This window comes from Streptopelia decaocto, assembly GCF_964273445.1.
Source record: "Streptopelia decaocto genome assembly, chromosome: 4".
Taxonomy (NCBI): Eukaryota; Metazoa; Chordata; class Aves; order Columbiformes; family Columbidae; genus Streptopelia; species Streptopelia decaocto.
Window position 1 is genome coordinate 60465208 of NC_138658.1, and position 11129 is coordinate 60476336.

At 35.2% G+C, this 11129-nt stretch overlaps 1 protein-coding gene across 4 annotated transcripts in view; it reads right to left on the bottom strand.

Annotated features, from left to right (window-relative positions):
- The window catches only part of SLIT2 (slit guidance ligand 2), a 263203-nt gene that overhangs the window by 24206 nt on the left and 227868 nt on the right, over window positions 1-11129 (bottom strand). The gene's annotated exons all lie outside the window — the stretch shown is intronic.

An 11129-nucleotide genomic window follows, 5' to 3' on the forward strand; every position in this document is an offset into this window, starting at 1 on the left:
TTTGCACTATAAGTAAACTGTTACCTGAAAAACCCTGCATATATCACTGCATGTCTATACAATTCCATTTATCGCAAAATGAAAACTTGCTTTCTACTTTTTCTTAAATATGATTATCCAATTTTTGCATTTGTTAATGTACCATAATTATCTATAATCTGTTCTGTGAAAAGAAAAAAATAGTGTATGTCAAATGTCTACCCTTCTGCGTCGCTAGAAGCCTCACAGTGGCTCTAATTTCCAACACAGGCTGTAGAAGCTATAAAATATTTTAATATGATTTAAATATAATTTCGTTTGCAATTTTATGACAATTAAACACTTACAGGCGAGTGAACAGATCAACATCTTGTTCCCTGACTAATAAGATACTCCATGCAACACTACAGGCTCAGGAAAGAGTGGCTGGAAAGCTGCCCAGTGGAAAAGGATCTGGGGGTGTTGATTGACAGCTGGCTGAACATGAGTCATCAGTGTGCCCAGGTGGCCAAGAAGGCCAACAGCATCCTGGCTTGTATCAGGAATAGTGTGGCCAGCAGGACCAGGGAAGTGATCGTCCCCCTGCACTTGGCACTGGCAAGGCTGCACCTTGAATACTGTGTTCAGTTTTGGGTCCCTCACGACAAGAAAGACATTGAGTTGCTGGGGCATGTCTAAAGAAGGGCAACAAAGCTGGCGAAGGTTCTAGGGAACAAGTCTTCTGAGGAGCAGCTGAGGGACTTGGGTTTGTTTAGCCTGGAGAAAGGGAGGGTCAGGGGAGACCTTATCACTCTCTACAAGTACCTGAAAGGAGGTTGTAACATGGAAGGTGTTGGTCTCTTTTCCCAAGTAAAAGGGATAGGACAAGAGGAAATGGCCTCAAGTTGCACCAAAGGAGGTCATCACCGAAAGGGTTGTCAGGCATTGGAACAGACTGCCCAGGGAAGTAGTTGAGTCACCATCCCTGGGGGTGTTTAAAAGATGTGTAGATTTGGCACTTAGGCACATGGTTTAGTGGTAGACTGAGCAGTGTTAGGTTTACGGTTGCACTCTATGATCTTAAAGATCTTTTCCAACCTAAAAGATTCTAAGATTCTGTGAACAGTGCACTCGCAAAGTTTATCACCAGTTTGTAAGATAGAAATATTTATTCCAGCATCCATATGAAGAATATGTGCATAATCAACAGGTATAAAACCTGTACCTGCTGCATTTAGGGACTCACAGGTCTATCAGGCCCTAAAACTATGGAAGGAGTAGAGTTGCCCCTTGTCACTTGTCATATAATAGAAGAGCTAGTGAGCAAAGACTAGTAGAACTGTACACCAAAATGATGAATACCAGAAGGCAGCTGTGGATGAGCAGATGCTTTCACTGCTCAAGTTGAACTTTCCTTGAAAGAGGCACAATATTTGATATCCCTCACTTTTACTTATCTGAGTGTGGTAGTGGACTGCAGTGTAGTTAGGTGAAGAATCAGTATCTGCTGGAGGGCAGCCTGAGATTAAAATAGCATATAATGGCTTCACCTCTTTCCTGTAACTGTTAACACAGTACTGAGGATAAAGACTGCACCACCATGAATACCGTTATGGGGAAAGAAGGACAGACCATTTAGTGACACAATTTGGGTAGAATCAGGAACAGATTAATTGGAGAGAGAAAGGTATAGGATAACAACACTAGAATGGAGATTTAGGAGAAGAATTAAGATATCTTCCAGAATACATATGAGTACGCGTATCAGCTCATCAGCTACTACTGTCATTAAGCAATAAGATTTCTGACATATTACACTGCTCCTTGCCAAGTGCCTAGCACAATGCAGAAGCTGCCTTCTTTCTTAGATGGGCTTCTCTGGAATTACAGAAGTACACATCATAATAAACAACAGTACATGAAGTTCCATTTGTCTTTTGTTTTTACAGGTTCAATAGATCCTCCTGAGAAATTTGTCCTTTCCATAGCAAGTGTGCTTACATACTAGCATTCAAAACTCCATATTGTGAATATTAATACTGACTACCCAGGACTTGAGATATTATTTCCAGGACTTATCTCTTAAAGTATGTTGAACTTATTTCAAATGATGGACAAATAAACAAAAACTTTAAAGAGCTGTGAAACAGTCTACATTAAAGCAAGGACAGAGAAAAAGGCAAGACTGAACCCGAGCCAAAGATGGTAATGTTGGATAAAACACTTCCAAAACATGTATGCTCAGTGTGATCAGACATTGCACCTTTACATATTCAAAAATGAGAGGAGAAGCCAAAACCAGCTAGACAAGTACTTTGGAGGCATCCAAAAGATCCAGACTGGTTCTACACAAAGTGGTGGGTTTTGTTTGTTGTATCGTATTTTTTGGTTGGTTGCTTTTGTTTGTTTTTTGTTTAAAAAAAAAAAGAAAAAAGTAGCACATTACCAATTTGCAAGTAGTGCATTTTCCCTACAAAACCAAATAAAGCTTTAACACAAGAAAATGGCCTTTAAATATAGGCTACTTTACAGTCCTCAGGAAAACTGTCAGTATCAATCTAACTTAGTCATTGTATGTAGGAAACTGAATGGAGATCAAATGCAGGCCACTGAGATGACTAATACAAAGGATTTTAATTTTATCCTCAAAGCCTCTTCAAACTCTCAATGGACTTATTAGTCTGGAAATGTGCAACTGTTATGACTAGGTCAGTGCACAAAGAATCCTGAAATACCAGGGATTCTTTGCATCCCACGATATATCAAACAAAAAACAGACCCCTTTCTCTTTTCAAAGGGTTTTGTTCAAACAAATACATGCACAAGAACAAGTAATTCTTCACCAACATTTAGTCAGTTTGCAGAACTTGTAATAGCTGAAATCCATCTAAAGGCCAGCAGCATTCAAGAGTAAGATATAAATATGGGAACAGAGATTTCAGATTTTCAAGAACATGAAGAGGAATATGCAAAAATCACTGTTTTTTAACGTAGTTTATACACATTAGTGTGCCTTAGAAATGTATATGTATGGCAACATATATGTATATATATGCATATATAGACCCCCCTCCTCATGCAAATATCTTCTTATGGCACATATTCTATATTAAATTATATGCGGAACTGGAAAATATATGACACCCCAATTACAAATTATATAAATATGGCTGTTCAGTACTTACAAGACTTGTACAAAACCACCTCTAAACATTCCCAAGATTATTAATTCTACCCGTGTATCAGAGACTTTCTGAAAAAGATATACTGATATATCTGATATATACAACATATATCTTTCTGGCAGGGCTGGAAGTTTTCTGTCTCTAGTGAGAATCACAGTAAAAGTCCAGCAGAAAATCCCCAAAGTAGCTAGAAAAAGGGAAAGTTGGACTGGCATAATAGGAGCAAGCAATCTCACCACTGCTGTCAGCCTTACCAAACTGGCACTGATTTTTCTACTGGATCATAACTGGGTCATGGTTTAGATTATTATTGGCACATATCTCTGAAATTTTTTGTCTGGTAAACAGCTTTATTGAGTGGTGTCTAAGCTTGTCCATTTTTTTAATTTCCTCCCATCCAGGTACTTACAAAATACATGATTTCTTAGTTAGAGTCCACTGATTCTAGCAGTCATAGGTTGATTGCCCTAATATCTTTTGAACTACATTGAAAACTGAATCAACCTCATGAAAAGCTTAGAGGCACTTGAAAAGTCTTAATTCCCAAGTCATAGCGATGAATCCCACATAAAGACTGAGCGTCAAGCTAGAAGCTTAAGTTTGAAACAGGCTTACAGTTTTGAAAAATGTCCACTTCAGATCAATGTTACACTACCAGGCCTACTGCAGCCAAAGGGCTTGCAAACATCATCAGATATTTTTTATATTATGGTCAGACTTTGGTATGAGTACCCTGTAGAAAAGTGCACAGACTGAAAAAGAAGAGAAACAGTGATTCAAAAACCCACTTGTCTTTAAAAGACAGGACTTTTTGTGCTGTGACAGTATGAAAGGAATGAAAGTTTCCCATTGCATTTGCAAGTTGTATGCACTGTGAAATAAGTCAGAATTATATTACTGGAGTGAGTTTCCAGCTAAACAGTCCAGTAGCAACTAGCCTAGGGAAGGAAACAGGAATCAAGGAAAGGACATGGTAAACATGGTGGTCCATGCAGTGAAAAACAAATGTTAAAAACCCTATGAACAAAAGAGTCAGCTTTAGGTGAAGTACAAACTTTCATTATAAAGAAAAAGTAGAATTCATGGCAGACTTGCATGCAGGATCGGTAAAAAGAAAAACAAGAAAAAAATTCAAGATGGAATCCAAACTATGTACACTTCCAAATGAAAATATAAATACCAGAACAAAACAAAATAACCAAAATCCTCAAGGTCTTCATGTGTACTGTTAACAGATTTATATTCTGAATGGAGTGTTCCCATAACCAAAATATAACTGTTCACAGAAAAACTAATAGAGAAGGTAAGTAAAAATATGTGACATGGAATCTAAACCACTGAAGAATAGTTTCCTGGTAAAGCAACATATCTTCTGTGGTACTGAATAACTAGTGTGTTATTCAGAATTTAACTGAGACAAGGTGAAGGGGAGAAAGTAATTTTGCTGAAATTAAAAGATAGGGATGAAAATGAAATACTCCTTGAGGGAAATAGCAGATTTACTGAGTTAGGCTACTTGGCTTTACTGAAGGGAAATGTTAGAGAGTTCCCTGATTTGGGAAGCATAATATAATGTTTTAAAAACGACACTAGAAAATAATGAAAAAAGATTGTGAACCAAATGTCTCAATTCAAGGAAGCCTGACACCAATGTGTGTGTACATCGTTTTAGACATCTAATAATATTGTAACTGAGGCTTCTGTAGGAGCTTGGCTAAGTAATTATGTTTTTCAAAGATGGGAACATTTCTCTATGTAGGAAAATAAGCAACAGACTAGTTTGTTTAAAAATAAGCAGTGGATAAAGTGTCAAAAATCCTGTGAAAAGCTTCCAAAATTTAATCAGAACCAGCAATAACTCTTTTCATAAGACAACTTGCTTAATTAATCTGGGGAGGCTGGCTCCTGGTATGGAGTCTCACTGTAACCAGCGGAACTCTGTGTGGTCGGTACAGTCCAAACAAACACCACCCTCCAAGGTCAAGACTGGAATATTTACTGCGGTTTTGCAGCTAGATCTAGAGGATGATGCAGACTTAAGCAGCCAGACAACACTATTAAATACAGATGATTAATTGTGTGCAATCCTTGATTAACCAACCAAAGTTATATGTTTGCTAGATTTACAGGTTATTTTGTGTTTCTTCTGTCTATGCTAATTCACTCTTATGTCTTGGTGAGATTATACATCACAGAAAAACTTAACTCTGGATTTTCCAATATATAAAGATGTAGCACCACAAATAATGAAGAACAATGCAATGAGGTGAAAAAGGATTTACATCATTATTTTGAATAATTGGGCAATAAATTCAAAATACAGTCAAATATAGCCATGTCAGCCACTATATTTCTGAATGAAGAGGAGAGCTCTAACACAAATAGACAAGGGCTTCTGAATATAACAGCGCATTGCTAATTACAAGCAAGCTAACTGAAGAAACAAGCTTAACATCACTAGTGTATTAGCAAATCTGAGTATGATATTAGAATAAAATCTAGAGACAGAATGTAAAAGAAATAATTCTCTGTTTTCTTTATCAAAATCACATTTTTGTAGAAGACTTATTTGCTGTTCCAAAGCTAAAATAACAAATGTATATTACAGACTTAATGATAATCAGAAGAATAGCAAATTAAAAAAAGTTCACAGTCACAGTAGGATGCAGTTTATAACCACAAATCTGAACTTTTTTTTTTAAATTTGATTTTAAAGTAAAATTCTAGATCCAATTCATTGCTGGACTGTTCGTGTCTTTCACCGTTGCTTAACTCTGTTCATCTGTGCACAATGCTTGTGGATCTCAGTGTAAGATGCGATTTATTTAGTTTAACATTTCTCGTGTTTTTACATATGGTGTTTGGCAACAACAAAGAAATATTAACTTTAAGGCCGGTAAGCTTTCACACAATTAAGGAAAACAAAATGATGGATCATAGATCAGAATCATTAATGGCAATAACCAAACTAGTAGCAGGTAGCTCAGCTTGCCAAGGATATAATGTATATTCCTCTTCTATGAAAATGCAATAAAATGACTTCAATACTTGAGCTTTAAATATAGAATAGTAATTTGAAGTATATTAAGCTAGATGAAACAGAAAATTTTATGAGTGATGAAAAGCAAGAGTAGCAAAGGTATCTCTTTATTCTAAGCTGTAACACTTGTGTGTAATTCTTACAAGAATGAGGATTATGATCCTGATTCAATAAAATAGTTAAACTTTTTATCAAGCTTGATATGTCATGATTTGCATTTGATTACTCACATGCTTAAATTTTAGGCAGGTACTTATTTGATTACCAAGTGAATTGAAAGTATAATAGCACCTCAGCTCCTTTATTGTAGTAGGAAGGCGGCCATGGAATGAAGTTTTGCAAAATACAATATATATATATATGTGTCTAGGGCTTGTCAAAACTGAGATGATTACTTAAAATCATCCTTTTATTTCCTACTACTAAAATCCTCCAAGTATCTTGTAGATCACTAATAACTTGCAGGTTCAGCTGGCAAGTTAATACAAATATTTATCACATACTCATCTGCTTGATTTTGATGCTGAACTCAGTTCACATCCCCTGGGTGTTTGATAATTTGTTTGTGAGAAATCTGTTCTTGATATAATAAGTAATTTTAATATGTTATAGTTCACACTTGTGTAATACATTTACTGTGACTACAGTTCTGTTTAGGATTCATTGTTTTTCTACCTTTAATCACATTTACAGACATTTAAACTATCAGCAAGGCTAATTATACACAGGTAGCAGCTGCTTGAACTTGAAATGGAGAATTGAGTCTGTTCATAGTAGCATCTTCCCTTTATATTCCATTTGAAATGCTATTTTTCATGGACATAGAATTTAATTTTTTTTGTTTCCAGAAGTAAATCCTAAAATTCTGTAATTTATGCTACTGGAAATCAGTGACAAAGCAAAATTTTCCCCAGGAATTACAGATGTTGAAGTAGTTAGTGTAATCTGCTTCCTTTAAAAAAAAATTAAAAACAAGAGTAACAAAGAACTCAACTTTTTTATTTATTTATACTGAGCTTGCACTTTTTCTAGTTTTTTCTAAGGACAAAATTAATCAACTTCACCCTGGGATAGTAACAGAACAATATAGAAAACAAAACCAAAACCAAAAACCAAGCAAACAACAAAAAAAACCCACAAACAAAAGCAATCACACAAAAAAACCCCAACTTAGGAAGCGGAAAGACAAACAGGACACTATAACTGTTGTCCACATTAGTAATAATAAAATGCAAATATGACAGCATGTCTAAATGGAATACAGCTTTAAGCATGGAACATCTGTGGATGGAATCACTTTCTGGAAACATCTCGTTTTTTTCATCAGTTACAGAGGAAATTTAGGCTCAGAGTTTAAGTTTCAAGAATTATTCATCAGATGTCTAAATTAATCAACATAGGTGGTATAATTGCAGCCTTGTTCAACATGCTGTTCCATGGATAATGAAAATATTTTTACTACTAGTGAAATATTGCTTTATAGACTGCACGATATATTAATCAAATTAAATTAAAGGCAAATACAGTACTACATTTACTTTTAAAACTAAATATGCAACTTCATAAATATATCATAATGATTATGTTAGCGTCCAGATTGTGTAGGTGATCAGATTGTACAGAAGATGTTTTACGTCTGCTAGTGAGATAGGTGTTAGGCAGAAACTCGAAAGAAAAAAAAATCAGGAATACCCAAAGTGTCATAAATTCCTACACTATTACCTTTCTTGTACCATAGCCTTAGCTTACTGTAGTAGTTTCAGTTTCTATAGATATTTGCAGAAAAAAAGGCCATCGAAATTATAAGCAGGAAGATTGCCATTTTAAACTCCAGCATATTTTCTAGTACTAAAATCTAACAAAGAAATTAAAGAAAAACAGTGCTATAAACCAGAGAATACATTAGAACAGAACCAAGGTATGTCTTGAAGGTGATGAGAATAAATATTTCAGAAGATCACCAGGTAAACTTTTTTGTTAGTGGCTGCATAAAATTTTAATATATCTGAAAAAAAGACAGTGAAGGTAGTATTAAAGTACTCCTGGACAGCGATCTGCATGTTCAACCACATTCTTCTGACATGTATTCACAGCAAGGGCCAAGTGCCTACTTTGAGGATTTGCAGTGAGCTTTCTAAATTATATCTACATATGATATATTTGATCATTTGTAAGAACTCAAATCCATGCACCTTTAAGGAAAAGAAAGTGAGAAACGAAAGTATGTGAAAATAGGCTTTAAAGACAACTGACCTTTTTCCACTTCATTCAGATTAGCAGCTTGCAGTGACAAAGACAGAAGAGACAAGAGACTTTTTACATTGTAATACAACAGCATAGCACATTAAGCTAATGCACAACTACAGCAGCAGAGAGGTTGATATAACAAAATGAAGCAAGCTTCAGAGTCTCACCTACAGCAGAGCAAAACAAACAGGAAAGGTAAGAAGTCCATGCCACTGGTGGCATGAGAAAGGTTTTACTTCTGGATCAGTTAGATCTGTGATCTAATGACTGATGGTAATGAGCAAGAGAAATGATCATCTGTAATCTGCAAGAGTGTACATAAAATGACCTGAAGTGTAGTAGACTGAGATTAAAATAAAGGAGATGATAATGTTAAGAGAATAGCAAAGTTAAAGAGTGCAGGACATAGTGAGGTATTTTAAATGTTTTATTTCTCAAGGTTTCATCAGACACTCTGAGTGTCTGCTGATTCCATTGGCTTATACTGTTGTCTCACAGTTAGTCTGTGATCTGAAGAAAGCTCATGGTATAGTGCAAATACCATTCTTGTCTTTCCACCTGTAGCTGTGAAGGTAATGTAAAATTTAACTGAGGCAGAGAAAAATGTATTCCTGATTCTTAAGCAAAAAAAAAAAAAAAAAAAAAATTAAAAAATAAAAAAGCTTTCTTAATTGTTTCTTTTAATTCAACACTGTCCTTGAGAAGTGTTTTCACACTTCCAAAATTTTCAAGGGATTGTTAGGAAAGTCAAAAAGTGACTGGTTTTGCACTGTAACATTCTTTACAAGACTTTTTCACAGCTTTTGCATGTATTTTAATTTGAGAAGTTAACAAGCCCTCCACATGAAAATAAAACTTTAAAGAAGAATGATGTACTTTTCATACAACCAGGTTTCAGCTGATTTCTTCCTTATACTGTGCTACTGAAATCTAAAGCATATTTGCAGATAACCATTCACCCAGAAAAATATTCTGGGCTTGTGCACTTCTACATGCAATATATATATGCTGTGACATCTTGAACACAAGAGAATTTGAAGTATTGCCCACAGAATTAAAAGAAAACAGGACAAGCCTATGGTGGTATTTTCCTGCTATGTATACTGTCCTAGTCTCCAGCAACTTAACAGCTCAGGGATGTTCTGAACTAGAGATTAAGTATCTTTGATTTTAAAAATATTTTTACCTACTAAATATATAGCCTGTTTTCCTAGTAAGTTTGCCCAGCTAGCACATTAAATTATCTAATGAAAAATACCTTTCATAAAAACCAAAACAAAACACATTAGCAATATGCAGATTTGATTTTAACCTGTTAGAACAGATACCAAAATCCAGATGTTTACAAAGTTCCTCATGAAAAGCACTGTATCCATACTGGAGAGGGATTCTGTTACTTATCTTTCAAATTAGGTTATAAGCCAGAGAAATAATAAAAAATTCCTATAAATACTTTGGTACCTCACAGACACTTGAGGCAACTGTAAGATTACTTTATATCTGAACACTACCATTTCTAGATCCTGATGTGTCCAGACTACTGCCAGTCTAATTCTTAACAGTGAAGGTTATTTAATTATTATGCAAGCTCAAGGATGATGGATGTGAACACCCCTCAACTAGCTCAATATTTTATATTTTCTCTTTACAATTAATCTCAAAAATTACTTTGGATCTCACATGTTGTGTCCTATCCTCAGATGCTTTGCAAGATAAGTAGTATATTGTAGAATTCTGTACTGTACCCTATGGAATGAAAAACCCAAACTTTTGTTACAATTTTGGTCCAATTTATCAATAAAATGAGTTGAGGCTCTGCTGTTTTATGTTTAAAACCCACGTGTCTTTGGTTTTGGTAAGGTGTTGGAAAAAATACGATGAGATAGTGTAAATGCTCAACTTTTTTTAAAAACAGAACAACTGAACTTAGTGATTACAAGTAGATTGTTTTTCTTTATTTTAGAGCTGATGAGAAGGTTCTCACCTACTCACATGACTTAGTGACTTCAGTAGCAATTATGATTAGGCATTGCATTGGTAAAAGCAAATCCCTTTTTCTGAAATACAGTTAGCAAAGAAAAACTCTTGCCATGTAAACTGATAGCATTGTCCTTTGAGAATTTCCCACAATTATGAATCAAATTAAAAAATACACTTTCTTGTGTTTTGAGTGAAGCAGGACAACTGCAATAGACAAAAATGTTAACAACGTTTATGTGCTCCTTTTTGCTCTACCCATATATATGTATAGAGAAATGCTAAAATTGCTGTTTCAATTGTAAATGTAAAATGCAAATTTCAGTTACCGTACTATAGAAATGCAATACTTAATCAAAGTTTTAGGCTATCACATATAATACAAGCCTTTGTATCTGCTCCATGGATATTCAATACAAAACGGTCTCTCCCATGGCATACATATAGCAAGCTGTTGATTCAAGCAGTTAAATGCATCTAAAGTAATGTCAAAAATGAAGAAACAAATGACACAAAAACACCTGCAAAGCTGCAGAGAAGGAATGCACGTGCACATGAATTGCCCACTATCTAACAGATACATGAAACCCTTAGCATGAAGCCAGTGAAGAGGAATACTGCACTGATGTGACCTTGGTTTGCTTTCTTCCAGCCTACACAGTAGAACATCTGATCACATTATTAAGGATATGGCAATCGATCCCAGAGCAGCTGAAGCTTGA